The sequence below is a fragment of the Pipistrellus hanaki genome (assembly GCF_964339955.1).
Source record: "Pipistrellus hanaki genome assembly, chromosome: 5".
In the NCBI taxonomy this organism is placed as follows: Eukaryota; Metazoa; Chordata; class Mammalia; order Chiroptera; family Vespertilionidae; genus Pipistrellus; species Pipistrellus hanaki.
In genome coordinates, this window is record NC_140507.1 from 101,480,231 (window position 1) to 101,498,658 (window position 18,428).

Consider the following 18,428-nt stretch of genomic DNA (forward strand, 5'->3'; position numbering starts at 1 on the left):
AGGGGGGCGTCCTGCTTGTCTGCCTCCGGACTTGGCCAGCCTTACCCGCCCCCCACCCCATCATCACTGTCCATACAGGGGCACCTAGAAAACTCATCCCACAATGCTCTTTAGTAGTGGCCTGGTGACCTGCTGTCCTGCCTTTCATGTTCCCAAAAGCCCTGGTCCCTTAGAAAGCCCAGGAGAGAGGGAGCAGCTAGCCCTCGAAGGCAAGGCAGAGTCCTTGTTACGTGATCTCGGAGACTCTCATAGAAGTTGGTGTGGGGACCAGAGAAGATTCCTGGTACCATGTATGTCAGCGTGTCTTGTTGGCCAGACAGACAGACAGCACCTGTGCTCTGAGTGCAACTCCTATGGCCTTCTTCTATCAAAGACACCATTGGGATATCTTGTTTTATGAAATTCACTAAAGGCCCAGTGCAGGAAATTTGTGCATGGGGGGAGGGGGACTGTCTCTCAGCCCAGCCTGCACCCTCTCCAATCTGGGACCCCTCAAAAGATGTCCCACTGCCTGTTTAGGTCCGATCGGCAGTCAGACATCCCTCTCACAATCCAGGACTGCTGGCTCCCAACTGCTCATCTGCCTGCCTGTCTGATTGCCCCTAACTGCTTCTGCCTGCCAACCTGATCACCCCCTAACCACTCCCATGACAGCCTGATTGACGCCTAACTGCTCCCTTGCCTGCCTAATTGCCCCAACTGCCCTCCCCTCCTGGCCTGATCACCCCTAATGGCCCTCCCCTGCCAGCCTTGGTCACCAGCTGCCCTCCCCTGCTGGCCCGGTCACCCCTAACTGCCCTCTCCTGCAGGCCTGGTCCACTCCCCCCCACAACTGTCCTCCCCTGAAGGCCTGGTTCCCCCCAACTGCCCTCCCATGCAGGCCTGGTCAACCCCAACAGCCCTCCCCTGAAGGCCCAGTCCCCCCCAACTGTTCTCCCTTTCAGGCCTGATTGCCCCCCACTGCCCTCCCCTGTTGGTCATCTTGTGTCCACAGGGGGGCGGTCATCTTTGACCACAAAGGGGCAACCATCATGTATGATGGAGTGATGGTCAATTTGCATATTTCCTCTTTATTATATAGGATGGGTATTTTTTTCTAGTGGGTTGTCTGTTTTTACTAGTGATTTTTAAGCATTCCTTATATGTTCTTAATGAGTCTTTTGTCAGCTTCATGTGTTGCAAACACTTTCTCCTACTGTGTGGATTTTTTCTTTTTTTAAATGTAGTAATGGTGTTTTTGATGAACAAAAATACTTGAATGTGGTCCAATTTATCTTTTTTCCCTTATGGTCAATTCTTTGTCTTTTTAAAGTCATTTTGACATTTGACAACATTGTGAAAATATGTTCCTACATTCCTGAACAAATGTGAGATCCATCTGGACTTTATTTGTGTGTGTCTGTGCTTTTTGTTGCAGTAGTAAATGGGGTCCTGTTTTTATTTTATTTTTCATTTCTTTGTTGTTGGTCTGTAAAAATACATCTGAGTTTGTGTGTTGTTCTTGTTTCCAGAAACCTTGCTATCCTGCCTGTAGTCTTCTGGCTTTCCTGCCCATACAGTCGTGGAATTTTTTAAGAGTGAAGCTGTGACTGCTTCCTTTATGAGCCAATGGATTTGTTTCTTTTCCTTGCCTGTTGCACTATAATAGCTTGGGTCTCTACTACAGTCTATAATAATAAAAGCATAACATGCTGACTAGACCAGAGGGAAGCCTGGGTCTTGGGTGCCAGAGGGAAGCCAGTGCCAGCAGCCCAGAGAAAGGCCTGCTCTTGCATGAATTTCATGCATGGGCCTCTAGTGTTAAATAAAATTGGTGAAGGTTACACACGTGTCTTGTCCCTGTCCTCAGGGTGATAGCTTTCAATAGATGTATTCCTGTTCTCCAGGGGAATTCTTTTTTTTTTTTAAATATATTTTTATTGATTTCAGAGAGGAAGAGAGAGGGAGAGAGAGATAGAAACATCAGTGATGAGAGAGAGTCATTGATTGACTGTCTCCTGCACACTGCTACGTGGGATCAAGCCCACAACCTTGGCATGTGTCCTGATGGGGAATCGAACCTTTCGGTACACGGGATGATGCCCAACACATGAGCCACACCTCCCAGAGCCAGTAAACTTTGTTATTAAATTGCATATATTGTTTCTCTTCTTTCAGTCAAATGATTTATTTTTTTCCATTTATTCCCTCTATACCTCCCCCCTCCCCCACCCCACCACCCACAATCACCACACTGCTGTCCATGGCCATGGGTCTCCCTCTCTTTTTGTTTCTGTTTTGCTCAATCTTCCACCCCCACTCCTAACATACCCCTCTCCCTCCCCCGCACCACACACAGCTGTCCTCTGCTCTCTCTCTCTCTCTGAGTCTGTCTCTGTTTTGTTCAGTCCTCCACCCTCACTCCTAACATACCCCTCGCCCCTCCCTCACACCACACACAGCTGTCCTCTGCTCTCTCTCTCTCTCTGAGTCTGTCTCTGTTTTGCCGGTAGTTCAGCTTGTTCGTTAGATTCCACACATGAGTGAGATCATATGGAACTTGTCTCCCTCTGACTGGCTTATTTCTCTCAGCACAATGCTCTCTGGGTCCATCCAGGCTGCTGCAAAGAGGAGGATTTTCTTCCTTTTTTGAGAGAGTAGTTTTCCATGGTGTAAATGCAGCTGTATCACACAGGGGGAAGGGGGGGTGGACACCGCGGTCAGTGTCGGCGTTTCTATCCTTCAGGGACAGCAGACTCACACTAGCATTGGCACCGTGTGTCCTCAGTGAGCCTCGTCTGCAGTCAGCCTCATGTATTTCTGGAAAAGGCCGTGTCTGCGGGCGCCTGGGAGTCAGGGCCTGCCCAATGGGCCAGCCGCTCGGCCGCTCCAGGAGCCCAGGGTCCACGGAGAACTCCTCCCCTCAGACTCCTCACCCCCGAGCTCCCCGCTGTGCCCTCAGAGCATTCTATCTCAGCCATTTTGCTGCAGCAGAAAAAAAATGGAAGCTTCACAGATCCTGTTGTGGTTGTTCTCACGTTTCTACAAACGCCTTCGCGTGCCCACTTGAAGAAACTGTGGCAATTCAGAAAGACCACGCCGAGCACCAGTGTTTACCTCGCTCCGTGGAGTGCTCTTGCCTAAGTGCTTCGTCCGTGGTGTGTTTACGTGGGAGACACGCCACGGAGACAGGATGGTGCTCACAGTATCCTGGAGGCCCCCGAGGGGAGCAGCGCGCTCTGCTGAGTGGACACCCCGTGGAAGACAGGAGGTGCCGTCAGGAAGAAAGCCTCTCACCGCCACCCGTGGGTCTCCCTCGGAGGTCGCCGAGACGAGGGAGGTTAAAGCTGATGGCACCCTTTCCGACCCCCTCCCTGGTGCGGCCGCTCAACGGGGAGCCCACCTCTCCTGGCTGGGGTTCCTGGCTGCATCCGGCTGGCAGGTCCCACCCGACGCCTCCAGACAGCTCTGCGGTAGGCTGGGGGTGTCCCAGAGGCTGTGCTGCTGTCACTGTCGTTGCCTTGTCCAATGTGGGAATGGTTTTACCTCCTATTCACATGCAGCCCGGCACTGGGTCCAGAGACTCGTGTGCTGGGTGACGAAACGTGTTCCAGTAAGACGGGTGACAGTGTGTCTTGTTTAGAAATGCCTGCTCTTAAAATAAGGCAGGTCTCTGAGGGTGGGGCTGGTGGTGGGCGGAGTCTTAGTTTCCCTTTGTTTCCCTGTCTTGTTTGTTACTAGAGGCCTGTGCACAAATTCGTGCACCAGTGGGGTCCCTTGGCCTGGCCCGAGGGATCGGGCCGAAACTGGCTCTCCAGCATCCCCCGAGGGGTCCAGGATTGCCAGAGGGCACAGGCCAGACCGAGGGACCCCACTGGTGCATGATCAGGGCCGGGAAGGGACATGAGAGGTTGACCAACTGTGGAGGGACTGTGGGAGGGCTCCAGGGCATGTCTGGCCTTTCTCGCTCAGTCTCAATTGGCCAGACCCCAACAGCAAGTTCACCTACCAGTTGGAGTGTCTGCCCCCTGGTGGTCAGTGCACATCATAGTGAGCGGTCAAGTGACCTTAGCATATTATTAGCATATTACACTTTGATTGGTTGAACGGCCTGCTGGACAACTGACACTTAGCATGTTAGGCTTTTATTATAAGAATTGTTTCCAGAAGAAAGGAGAAAACATTAAGGAAATGCAAGGACGGTGAGAAGCACTTTACCAGTGACGGTGCTTACATCATGTCTTCCAGCCTCTCAGGGGTCTGAGGTACATCTATCACCTGCTGGGCACATAAGGGAGTAGGTCTTGGTGGCATATACCCTGGCAAGTCTGGCCACCTGCGTGCTGCTCAGTGACTGTGCTCCCCCATTCCTGGGAGTCCCAGCAGGTACTGGCCATTTCATTTTGTTTATTTTATTTTTTAATGTATCTTTATTTATTTCAGAGAGGAAGAGAAGGGGAGGGGGGGGACATCAATGATGAGAGAGAATCATGGATCAGCTGTCTCCTGCACACCCACACTGGGGATGAAGCCCACACCCAGGCCTGTGCCTGGCCAGGAATTGAACCGTGACCTCCTGGTTCCTAGGTCAGTGCTCAGCCACTGAGCCATGCCATCTGGGTGGCACTGGCCATTGTGTTGTCCGGGGCTTGGCTGTCTCTGGTCTGAGAAAAGTAGGCTCTTTCCCTCCTGTCCAGTCAGCACTCTTCTCCAGGCCTGAGCAGCCTCCCACGATGAGGCCAACCTCCGCTGTGAGAGCCACAGCAAGGCGGTCCCGCTCACGGGATCTCATTACACCTCCCTCCAGACTTCCGTTACTTTCTCACTGTAGCCATGCTTTTCATTTTATTTTTTAATATACTTTTATTGATTTCAGAGAGGAAGGGATAGGGAGGGGTAGATAGAAACTTCAACGATGAGAGAGAATCATGGATCGGCTGCCTCCTGCACGCCTCACACTGGGAATGGAGGGTGCAAGACACATGCCCGGTGGCAGGCTCAATGCCCAGTGTGGGGTGTGCAGGAGGAAGCCAATCAATGATTCTCTCTCATCATCGATGTTTCTATCTCCTCTCCCTTCCTCTCTAAAATCAATTATATATATATATATATATATTGAAATTATGGCATGGAAATTCCAATGTCCAGGTGCTGTTACTTTATCACAGAGCTCATGGCCGATAAGGAAGTGGCTCAGGAACAGATTAAATGGGTTCTCACTGGAGGACACCAACACCAATGACTCTGTGCCTCACCCTCCCCTCCCCTTCCCCAAGTCTAAGCTGTGGCTGAGAGAATCATGGGTCAGCTGCCTCCTGCACGCCCCACACTGGGGAGGGAGCCCACACCCGAGCCTGTGCCTGGCCAGGAATTGAACCGTGACCTCCTGGTTCATAGGTCAATGCTCACCTTATATAACTCTGATGCATCAAGTTTCTATAATCACATATCACCGAGGGGCTGGGCCCGGAAAGCCTGCCCGGGGGGAGAGGGCGGAGACATAGAGATCCTTCCCACAGGTGAGGGGAGGCTTATTAACTTCTATTAATAGGCGGCCTTCTGCTGACAGCCTTCCTGTCGGGGATCTGGCCGGCGCACAGACGTGACAGATGGCTGGGAATTCTGCCAGAAGACAGGGTGCAGAGGGACACCATCAGAATGACACCGTTTCCTGGTTACAATTAGCACCCAAACGGAAATATCCGTGTGTGGGGCCATAGAGATACTGGGCTTGAAAACATGTTTTCCTTTGGTCTTTGTTTAGGTTTATTCTCATAAAGGATCCTGGGCCAGCTCCTGGGAGAAGGAAAGACAGAGTGCCCGGACAGAGCGAGACAGGAGGTACCCCCCACGGGCTCCGAGGCGAGGGGAGGGCGCGTGGCTGCTCGGACCCGCGCTGAGATGCAGCTTCAGCCTGAACGGCCACGGGGACACCCAGCCTCGCGCCAGGGCCGTGTCTGGTTCCCAGCGGCGTGTCCCGTCCCGTCGCAGGAGGAACGGACAGCAGGACTTCATTCCAAACCAGAACGAGGAGGCAGCGTCTCGTCCCCAAAGGAAACATCAGGATGGAAATGGACTGATGTGGGAACCTCTGAGGGCAATGGGAAGGCGTTTGCTTTTAAGACTGTCAAGTGGCTCCTCGGGGCCCTGGAGGAGAGGGAAACCAGGCCGGGTGCCTAGACCCGGGACAGGAGGGGGCTTCCTGCCCAGAAGCCCTGCGGCCCCACAGGCTCCGAGCTCCTCCGTGTCCGCAGTGTCTCTGCGGGAAGAGGGTGGGATGGACATTTAGCACATTTCCCCCCGATTCTCTCCTCTCCTCCGCTCCCTGCCATCCGACTGGACATCAGACACTCCCGGGTCACCCCTGCAGGGTGCCCCCCAGTTCTCCTGTTAGTTTCCTGATGGGCATGGGGGCAGTCTATTTAGTCTTGAGAGAGCCGATAGGACCGGTACATCAGCCCAGAAAGCCACCGGATAAACTGCCTGTTTTCCTTGAACATCAAGAAGGACTGTGGTCCTCAGAAGGAACATGTACTGGGGGAATGCAGCTATTGAACTGGTCCAAAGTGGAACAATGGGCCTTTGAGGAGCTAGAGAAAGTTCTCATCTCAGCAGCTGCCCTAGCCTTGCCAGAAGTCTCGAAGCCCTTTCACCTCTACGTGAGTGAGGTAAGAGGCATTGCCAAAGGGGTTCTCACTCAGACTATAGGTCCCTGGAAGAGACCTGTTGCCTATCTATCTAAGAGACTGGACCCTGTGGCAGCAGGATGGCCAGCGTGCTTCCAGGCAGTGGCCACCACAGCATTGCTGGTGAAGGAGGCAGATAAGCAGACTGGGCCAGGAGCTAACCTGGATGGGCCAAGCTTTTCTCCTGGACCAGCCCTGGGTCCGGTTTCATAAGACTGTGGCCATCAACCCTGCCAGTTTGCTTCCAGATGATGATGGAGGAACCCATTCATGATTGCACAGAGGTACAAGGTACTGTTCACGGATGGGAGCAGTTACGTTCAAGATGGGACCTGATATGCAGGGGCAGTGGTAGTCACCCTGGACCACACTATTTGGGCACAGTTCCAGAACTTTTGGCCTTAATCCAGGCCCTTTGATGGAGACACTGTGCCATCCACAAAGAAAAGAGGGTTACCAACTGCAGCCGGAAGGAATCAGCTGAACAGAAGCAAGCCCCTGACAGACCAAATGATTGGTGGAGCCTCCAGATGACAAGACTGTTGGTCCCAGAGGCTCTAGGTCAGAGTTGCCCGGTGACACCAGGTTAAGTGTCACCAAGACTTCTGAACTTCTGTGAGGCAGAGTTGCTAGAAGTACTGTCTGAGCACAAGTAAATGCTAAGCAAGGTAAGGGGGTCCCCCTGGGAATTCGGGTCCAGGGAACTTCCCCAGGAGAGAATTGGTAGGTGGATTTCAAAGATTAAACCACCAGCATTAAGGTCTAGTTATTGTAGACACTTCAGATTAGGTTGAAGTATACCCCACTAGAATGGACACTACCTCTATAGTAGTCAAGAGATTACTCCAGGAAGTTATACCTAGATTCGGGCTGCCAGTATCACAGCCCCACCTTTGTAGCTAAGGTATCTCAAAGTATGGCTCTAGCCTTAGGACAGGCAAAAGTGAGACTCTGGAAAAAGGGTTTAACTAAATGTGTCCTAGAATCGGTGAAAATTGGACCAACCCCCTGTCCTTTGCCCTCTTAAGGGCCAGGTGTACCCCTTACTGGGACAAGTTTCCCCTTTTTCTGGGGGGGATCATGTATGGTAACAATTCCCTTGCTCAAGTCCTTACAGGCTCTGCAGTTTGCTTGTTCCAGATGCACTGCCAGTGCCCACCGCAGACCCTGTAGCCCAGGAACTCAATGTGGGTAAAGAAATTCACTGCCCAAGGACTCAAAGGGATGCTACACTGTTATCCTGAGCATGCCCACTGCTGTTGAAGTAGATGGCATGCAGACCTGACTACATGACTCCCAGCTCCTGCATGGCCTGGGTCCTGGCAACTAGTGGCCTCACCTGTGAGATCCCCAGCATAGGTTCCACACAGGCCAGGAGGAGAACTGATGCCTGCAGGAGGGGAAGAGGACTTCAGTAATGACAATACTGATGGGAACTGTGGTACTAAGGGTCTTGGTAACTGTATTTGTTGTTTATGCTGAAAGGAAGTAGGCTGAGTCAATGATTTGACTCATGCACATAAGACAAGGGGGGAATGAGAGGGCAGGGTGGGGTGAGGATGAGCTCCTGACTCCACTGTGGGGCAGGGTGGAGTTATCCTCCATTTTGTAACTGGACTTAGCCCAATTAGGGTTAGCCAAGGCAGTGACATCACCACCGACCGGAGTAAAACCCCTGGACTGGGCGAAATTCGCTCTCTCTTCCGCCATGCTGCCGGCGTGAGTGGGACAGAGCCCATGCTAGCATGGAAAAGGCTCTTTTGTTTATTGCATCGGACTGGGCTCCCTGGTGATCTTTGGGGATCACGAAGTCTGGGCGTAACAATCATCTGCATATTGTTCTGTGCATTCATCACCCCAAGCCAAGTCTCTTTCTCAAATAAGCTCCTTGAATGCAGGTGTGCTTGTCTGCTTCTTTCATCGAAGTTCCCTCATGGTGTGCCTAGTCTGTGACACAAAACTAGGTGTCACAGACTAGGCACAGTCAGTACTTGTTGAGTGAATGAACTGATTTAACAATAATAATGGGGAAGGAAAGGGGCAAAGGATAAAAGTTTTAATGTTGCATATTTTCTACATTTAAGTATCAGAAAGTCTAAATTTTTAAATCAATAAATTTAACTAACAAAGATATATATATTTCCCCAATCATGCAAAGACTTACAACTATCTTCCTTCTAAGTAACAAGAATTAGATTTAGACTTCAAATAATCATGAACTCCTAATAAAGAATTAATATTAGCAAAATAATTTTAAATGTAAGACACACACACACACACACACACACACACACACACCACCTGACCTCTGCAGAGAGCTGTCTACTGACGACGATTCTTGGGGATTACCTAACATCCCCAAAGGGAGCCGTGCCTTTCCTTTTACTGACGAAGACGCGGTTTGGGAAGCGCGGAAGCGATTCGCAGGGCTCACAGGGCAGAGTCAGGACCTGAGACCCCAGCCCAGAGCGATGTTCCCCTTTTCCCCATGACCCTCCCCTTCCTCCGGGCAAGAAGGTGACTGAGTGTGGGCTCCACTCACCCCCAGGCCTGTCCACGTGTCAATCACGGAATTCCTCTGGGCTCCGATAATGGAGATGATGACAGGAACCTCACGCACTGCTGTGGGAGGAATGTGCTCAGGAACGCGCAGAAAAGGGCACAGTAACATCAGCTGCTGTCTTATTACCGCGTCCTGAGGCCTCTGCCTGTTTCCCACAGTTCCCGCCTGGATCTCCTCGGCCACTGCACTCAGGGCCCGAAGGAATGACAAGTGTCCCACTTCCTAATCGCTGCAATCAAACTGACTGAATCTCTGGGATTCTGTTCAGGACTCTTCAGATTTCTAAGGCGTACTCTCCATTTACATAAATTACCATACAAACCGGAGGGTTTTAAATCAGAAAAACGTAAGAGTCACTTCTCTGGTCCTAACATAAACTGCAGAGACAGGGCTGGATCCTATGTGAGTGCTATTCCAGTCCTGCCCAGCAGGGAGAGCAGCAGGTCACCCACAGACATCTGCTCGGCCCCCATAAGCCGGCTGCTTATATGGGGTAGGACAAAGGAAAGTAGGCAAAGGGCAGTTTACAGATATGCAAAGGGGCTGGGGCTATAGGGGAAATAGCCAAAGGTGGGCCAAACAGGCAGTTACCGGGTTCGCAGGCTGGAGGTCTGCAAAGGCCTGCAAGCGTGCAGAAGGGCTGGCGATGGATTCCGGTTTCTGCGGCAGAGCTGTTTCTTTCCGTGATTGCAGCTCCGAGTGGGGAGGGCGGCGGCAGCTCCAGGGGAGCCCCGGTCCGGAGTGCGGCTGCCAGCGGGGCGGAATGCGCCTTCTTTTCTCCGATCAGCACAGGCACGGCTCACAGAGCAGGACGGACACCCTGACACTTCCAGCTGGTCCCCCACATTCCATTTCTGCCCGTCACTAATTCTACTTGGTTTCCTATGCATTTACGTGGGTAGAATTAAGAAATAACTACTCAAACATCTTACATATTAAATTGAAGTATTCTTACATCCCATTCAAAGTCTTTTAGTTTCGTCTTAAAGTAAAAGAGTGTTGTTTCTAGATTCAGCTCAAGCCTAAGTCTTTCAGAGGATCAAATAGAAATTGATCACTACCATCCTGACTGTCTCATGGAGAATATAAGCCTCTAAGCCTGAGATTCAAGGCACTGAAAATCTATTCCAATTATGAATATTGACTAACAGGAATCAGTTCCAAAATGGGCCATTAAATTTTCTCTGTGGAATGATTTCCATTATGAAATTTGAAATGTATTCTCACTGGACGGGGGGAAAAACTCAATTTAAAACTTTTCAAAGACAGAGGTAAAGATGTGCCCAAGGTCGAAACACATTAGTCATTGTTGCTTTAATACACTCCCTTGCAGTTCATTTTCCCTTTTGAATAAAGAGTGTAATTTCCCAGAATTCTTTTGTACTTTCATCAGCCAGCTTCCCCGCGGGGCACCCTCACGGAGCGGCACCACGAAGCAAGCACTGCTCCGGGGAGACGCGTGCGCGGCCACCTCATCCTGGGGGACTGGGCAGAGTCCTGGACTGTGACACACCCCACAGCAAACGTAGCAGCTCAAGGGGGACCTGTGTAATACTTTCAACCATCAAGATTTAAAATAAAATAGTCAAAAAAGGTATCAACCTAAATACCTCATATCAGGAAGGACATTAAACCTCTAGTTGGCTAATTTCGTGTTTTAAAAATCTGCGTATCAAGTTCCCGTGCAAAAAAGATGTGTGGTGTTCTGATTTTATTAGATTCCTTTTCAGAGGAAACGGAGGTTTTCCATAGTCACTGTGGATACTGATCATATAAAACTGGAGTGGAGATGTAGGTTGCTAGAATCATTATATAGCTGGCTTTTTCAGGTTGTTGGCCACGTATTCATTTACAAAACATTCATGCACAATAATAAATGAAGGTATTTAATTTCAAACCTTAGGTTTTAAACAGACCTAAATAATAGGGTAACATCGCCACCTAGTGGCTTCATGAAAATTAAATATCAATACTTCTAATTTTCATTCCTTTGTTCTATATAAATACAAGCTTATATAATATATTTATGCCCTAGCCAGTTTGGCTCAGTGGATAGAGCGTCGGCCTGAGGACTGAAGAGTCCCAGGTTCGATTCTGGTCAAGGGCACATGCCTGGGTTGTGGCTCAATCCCCAGTGGGGGGCGTGCAGGAGGCAGCCAGTTTCTATCTCTCCCTCTCCCTTTCTCTCTGTAATCAATAAAAGGATAAAATAAATAAATAAATAACTTCACTTAAAAAAACATATAGATATTTATAATCTTGCAGATGGTGGATCAGAGGAATTCTGGATCTGAGTATTAGAGTAAATCATAAAACATGTATATATTATAGAGAAAAGCAAAGAAACACAAGATAATTTTAGCAAGTGATCATTAAATTTTCATACTATTTTAATGTCTAGCATAAAAGCATTAAATATTTTACAAATAATAGTTTGTAAGTACTCTAAAACAGTATTAAGATTTCCCATTTTAATGTAATATATTACTGTATTAAGTATTAAATAAACCACCTTTTACATAAAGGTGTGCAAACCAAAACAAACAAAAAGGCCTCAGTAGTAAATAAATTAAACCAAAGGTTAATGATCACAAATCCTGAGAAGAAACAGAAAGTCAAGCTTTTGCCCAGCCAGTGTAGCTTAGTGGTTGAGTATCAACATATGAACCAGATCAGGGTTCAATTTCCAGTCAGGGCACATGCCAGGTTGCTGGTTCTATCCCCAGTAGGGGGCGTGTAGGAGGCAGCCAGTCAATGATTCTCTCATATCATTGATGTTTCTCTCTCTTTCCCTCTCTGAAATCAATAAAAATATTGTTTTAAAAAACGTCAAGCTTTTGAGATGTTAAATATATTTTAATATATATCTTATTGATAGTATTACTGATGTCTCTCATTTCTGCCCCTTTTTCATTGTTTTATTAAGGTATTATATGTGTACATTTCTTACCATTGCCCCCCCGACTCCCACACATGCCCTCACCCCCCAGAGTTTTGCGTTCATTGGTTATGTTTATATGCATGCACACAAGTCCTATGGTTAATCTCTTATCTTCCTCAGATCTCCCTACCCTCCCCGCTGTAATTTGACAGTCTGATGCTTTACTGCCTCTGTATCTATCTTTTTGTTCATCTGTTTATAATGTTCTTTATTATCCATAAATGGGTGAGATCATGTGGTATTTTTCTTTCATTGACTGGCTTATTTCACTTAGCATAATGTTCTCCAGTTCCATCCAGGTTGCTGCAAATGGTAAGAATTCCTTCTTTTTTTTTTAAATATATTTTTATTGATTTTTTTACAGAGAGGAAGAGAGAGAGAGATAGAGAGAGTTAGAAACATCGATGAGAGAGAATCACCAATCAGCTGCCTCCTGCACACCCCCTACTGGGAATGTGCCCGCAACCAAGGTACATGCCCTTGACCAGAATCGAACCTGGGACCCTTCTGTCCGCAGGCCAACGCCAAATCAGTTTCGGCAGAATTCCTTTTTTTTTATGGAAGCATAGTATTCCATTGTGTAGATGTACCACAGTTTTCTGATCCAGTCATCTGCTGACGGGCACCTAGGCTGTTTCCAAATCTTAGCTATTGTAAATTGTGCTGCTATGAACATAGGGGTGCATATATCCTTTCTGATTGGTGTTTCTGGTTTCTTAGGATATATTCCTAGAAGTGGAATCACTGTGTCAAATGGGAGTTCCGTTTTCAGTTTTTTGAGGAATCTCCATACTGCTCTCCACAGTGGCTGCACCAGACTGCATTCCCACCAGCAGTGCATGAGGCTCCCTTTCTCTGCATCCTCACCAGCACTAGTCATTTGTTGATTTGTTAATGATAGTCATTCTGACAGGTGTGAGGTGGTACCGCATTGTTGTTCTAATTTGCATCTCTCCATTTCTGCCCCTCTCACTCCCCTCCTTCCAGCCCCTACCCAACACCACCAGGCCTTCACCACCCTATTGCCTGTGTCCATGGGTTATGCATATCTATAACAATAAAGGTGTAATATGCTCATTAGACCAGACAGCCTAACGGCCCTCCAGATGGCCTCCCAGATGTTTTTCCGGACAAGGCTGCGGCTGTGAGGGCCAAGTCCCTTGCATGAATTTCATGCACCGGGCCTCTAGTTGGAATGTAAGTTCTGTGGTTTATCTCTTCTCGCCCCCTACCCCCACATCAAGGGGTGGCAGTCTGGTCCTTGCCTCCCTGCTTCGGGTCTTATTCTGTTGGCCAATTCGTTTTGTTCATTAGATTCCACTAATAAGTGAGGTCATGTGGGATTTTTCTCAGCCTGGCTTATTTCACTCGGCATGCTATTTAAGGAACTGTGAGGTCATCTCCCACCAACCAAGCCGGTGACACGGGGAGGCCGGCCACCCCTCCCAGGGGACAGAGAGGCCGCCATCCCTCCCAGGGGACAGAGAGGCCGTCCCTCCCAGGGGACAGAGAGGCCGCCATCCCTCCCAGGGGACAGAGAGGCCACCCCTCCCAGGGGACAGGGAGGCCGTCCCTCCCAGGGGACAGAGAGGCCACCCCTCCCAGGGGACAGAGAGAAGGTGGCCATCCCTCCCAGGGGACAGAGAGGCCGTCCCTCCCAGGGGACAGAGAGGCGGCCATCCCTCCCAGGGGACAGAGAGGCCGTCCCTCCCAGGGGACAGAGAGGCCGTCCCTCCCAGGGGACAGAGAGGCCGTCCCTCCCAGGGGACAGAGAGGCCATCCCTCCCAGGGGACAGAGAGGCCGTCCCTCCCAGGGGACAGAGAGGCGGCCATCCCTCCCAGGGGACAGAGAGGCGGCCATCCCTCCCAGGGGACAGAGAGGCCATCCCTCCCAGGGGACAGAGAGGCCGTCCCTCCCAGGGGACAGAGAGGCCGTCCCTCCCAGGGGACAGAGAGGCCGTCCCTCCCAGGGGACAGAGAGGCCGTCCCTCCCAGGGGACAGAGAGGCCGTCCCTCCCAGGGGACAGGGAGGCCGGCCACCCCTCCCAGGGGACAGAGAGGCCATCCCTCCCAGGGGACAGAGAGGCCACCCCTCCCAGGGGACAGAGAGGCCGTCCCTCCCAGGGGACAGAGAGGCCACCCCTCCCAGGGGACAGAGAGAAGGTGGCCATCCCTCCCAGGGGACAGAGAGGCCGTCCCTCCCAGGGGACAGAGAGGCGGCCATCCCTCCCAGGGGACAGAGAGGCCGTCCCTCCCAGGGGACAGAGAGGCCGTCCCTCCCAGGGGACAGAGAGGCCGTCCCTCCCAGGGGACAGAGAGGCCATCCCTCCCAGGGGACAGAGAGGCCGTCCCTCCCAGGGGACAGAGAGGCGGCCATCCCTCCCAGGGGACAGAGAGGCGGCCATCCCTCCCAGGGGACAGAGAGGCCATCCCTCCCAGGGGACAGAGAGGCCGTCCCTCCCAGGGGACAGAGAGGCCGTCCCTCCCAGGGGACAGAGAGGCCGTCCCTCCCAGGGGACAGAGAGGCCATCCCTCCCAGGGGACAGAGAGGCCGTCCCTCCCAGGGGACAGAGAGGCGGCCATCCCTCCCAGGGGACAGAGAGGCGGCCATCCCTCCCAGGGGACAGAGAGGCCGTCCCTCCCAGGGGACAGAGAGGCCGTCCCTCCCAGGGGACACGGAGAAGCAGGTTAGGGTCACAGGACGCCTGGGCAGCTCCATGGCTCTGCTGAACTATACCAGGCTCAGCGTGATTCTTGCTGAACTTCTCAATCAACATGCGTTACAGATATTTGACGGAGGCATGTACTGTGTACCACAGCTCCAACCATCCTTCGGCCTCCAGGACCTCAGCACTCACAGATCTTACATTTCCTATGTCCCTGCTCATCTCCGGTGCCATAACCCTCCCGCCCTAGGGGGAGCGTGGCAGCCGCCGGGCAGGTGGGAGCAGAGGAGGGACAAGATGGGACTGAGGGTCCGCGCTCCACCTGTGGGAGGAGCCCGGAGCAGGGGGGCTGGGGCGAGAGCCAGAGCCTAGGGAATGGGGCTCACTGGTCCCGGGTGGGAACTCGGGATCCGTTCCGGTGTTTGTGTGGAGCGGACCGGGTAGGACGGTGGGTTGGCTGTAGGACGTAAGGACAGGGACGGATGTGGGAAGGTGGCCTCGAGGCCTCTGGTCTTGGCTGAGGCGAGGATGGTGGAGCCGCAGCGGGGCCCCGGCACGGAGCACAGTGCTCTCAGAGGCTGCAGACGCTGCTGAGACGCAGTGCATGCGGCATGGCTGAGCGGGGGCTAGTCGGTGAGCCGGGCGGGCCAGGCGGGCTCTGCGCTGAGAAGCTCAGGGGAGCTGTGGACTGCAGGGCACTCACAGCCGTGGCTTGGCGAGCGTGTACTCGGGGCCCATGTAGACCTGGGACCAAAGACGGAGCGCTGGGGTGGGCCGACATTGACCTTCCAGGAAAACCAGCAGGAAGCGGTGCAGGCGGGTGAGTGAGGCCAGGAGAGCAGAGAGTATGTCCTGAACGTCGAGGAGGACATGTTTCCAATCGGAGGGAGTGACCGCTGTTCGAGGCCCAGAGCGACGGGCTGGAGACTGACCTGGGCTCAGCGGGGCAGGGCACGGGGACCCGTTCAGAGCGGCTTCAGAGAGAAGCGAGGGGAGGACCGGAGAGCGGGGGTTTGGAGGACTCCAAAGCGGAGAGAGATGGGGTGGCTCCAGAGAGGGTGCGGGATCGGGATGGGTTATTTCTGAGCGAGAACGGAAGGCACCTCTTTTTCGTTTTTTGTTTTTTAATATATTTTATTGGTTTTTCACAGAGAGGAAGGGAGAGAGATAGAGAGCTAGAAACGTCGATGAGAGAGAAACATCGACCAGCTGCCTCTTGCACACCCCCTACCGGGGATGTGCCCGCAACCAATGTACATGCCCCTGACCGGAATCGAACCTGGGACCTTTCAGTCCACAGACTGATGCTCTACCACTAAGCCAAACCGGTTTCGGCGTAAGGCACCTTTGTATTGCGATGGGAAAGGCCCCGTGGAGGCGTGGTGGCGGCGTGGGGAGGTGTGTCTTGGGTGCCCCGTGGGAGTGGGCCTGGGACCCTGAGCAGTTCACCCGCCAAAGCAGCAGTCCAGGGCCCAGAGGCTGGCAGGGCGGCTGTGTCCTGGGGCCTTTTTCATCTTCTCACCCACTCAGCCAGCCCTCCCTGCCTGAGCCATGGAAAGTAAGCTCCTCAGCAGAGTGAGGGTGGGGAGGAGCGCTGGGTGAGAGAAGAGGAGGAGGTGGAGCTAGGAGAGTGAACACTGAAGGGCAGCAGGGTCCCTGGGCCACACAGGGCCTGCGTGGGGGCTTGTATGAATTTAGTTCATTCCCAGGTGAGAAGGAGCAGGCCTGCACTCTGTGCTCCCCACGCTCAGCTGCCCAGGGCAGGTGGGAAGGGAGCAGGTGTGACGGCGTGAGAGCTGGGATGCACTGAGGTTGGGGTTTGCAGGAGAGGAAGCAGAGTGAGCAGGGACAGGGTGTGGGCAGGGACTCTCACCCCGGGGGAGCGTGGCAGCTCCGAGCCGCACAGGGACCCGAGGCCTCAGAGCCGCTTCCTTCCCGCTCCACCTCCTACCTCACTGCAGCCAGCTGGCCCAGCGCGCTGCTGACCGGCCCGGTGTGTGAGTTACCGGTGCGGGGTCACCCATCACCAATACTTCCCTCGCTCCCCGCGGTCCCAGAGCCGGTGCCGCTGAGCAGGCCCTGGGGTGCAGGTCTCCCCCACCCCCCACCCCGATGCCACAATGGGGGGCGGGAGAGGGGGGAGATCTGGTCCTCTCGGCCGCACGCCCACGCTCACTTACTGGCTGCTGACGGGATTCAGTGCCTCGTGGCTGCTGGGCTGCGGCCTCAGGTCTCAGCGATGTCGGGAGAGGCCTCTCCATAGAGCCCTCGCTCCAGCAGAGCCATTCTAGGAGGGGGACGAAGAATGGCCGCAGACATAAGTCAGAGCCCTCTGCAGTGTCCCCTCAGAGCAGCAGCTCATCGCTCTGCCCCGGAGGGAGGGGCGAGGGAGGGAGGGGACGGGGTGGGACCCTGGGAGCCTTGAGAGCAGCTGCTAGCACAGCAGGTGCTCAGAACACTCCCCCCCAGGTGTCCTCACCTTCTCCCTGTGACCTAAGGGCAGCTCCGCAGGGGCCCTGGCCGCTCCTCACATTTCAAACCCGCCCCCCCAGTACTTCCCCCCTCCTCGCTCTCTCCTCTGCAGCCTGGGGGGCTGCACCACGGAACTGACAGGTCCCTGGGCTGGGGCTCCGTCCCCATCCCCCTCCCTGGACAGGGCAGGTCAGGGGGGCCACAGACGTCCTGCATGAGACAGGCGAGGGAAGCCGGCGATGGCAGAGGCTTCCCGCCCGAGGGTCAGGCGGGCGTGAGGCACCGCTGCGGGCCAGGCACCTGTGCCTCCGGGGCCTGCGGCCGGCGGTGTGGCCCAGCCCAGGCACCTGTGCCTCCGGGGCCTGCGGCCAGCGGTGTGGCCCAGCCCAGGCACCTGTGCCTCCGGGGCCTGCAGCCGGCGGTGTGGCCCAGCCCAGGCACCTGTGCCTCCTGTGCCTGCGGCCGGCGGTGTGGCCCAGCCCAGGCACCTGTGCCTCCGGGGCCTGCGGCCGGCGGTGTGGCCCAGCCAGGTCTGCGCCTGCTGCCTGCCTCTCCGCGCCCACTCCAGGGACGCCTGGTCTGACGGGACCAGCTCCTCCTGCGTCTCTTCCTCCTGGGTCTCCTCCAACACCTGGTGGGCCTGGGGCCCAGGAGAGACCAGTGCAGGATCCAGGCCTCGGGGCACAGCACAGCTGACCTGCTCACAGGGCTCATCTCCGGGGTATCCCCTCCAGGTCTCCCAGGCTGGTTCCACCGATCCCCGCACTGAAACACCAGCTCTGGCACAGCCGCTGGTGGTGTGTTCACTGCTCCTGCCCTCACACCCAGAACAGGCCTGTGGGGAGCAGGACGCAGTAGTTATTTATGGATGAACAACTTTTTGAAACACAAGGCTCGAGTAAAAGAAAGCCCCCAGGCCATTTCCTGACTATTTTCTCCTGAGAGATGTGCAGGTTATTCTGTTCCTCTGATAGCACCAGCGTCTCTACACAAAAGCGTGCAGGCCGCGGGGAGGAGCAGGGAGCTGAAGAAGAGCCTTCTCACTGAGCTGCTCCGTCCCTGTCAAATGCAGAGCAGACACCTCACGCGCTGCACGTACAATCCCCAGGGCAGCCTTTGTT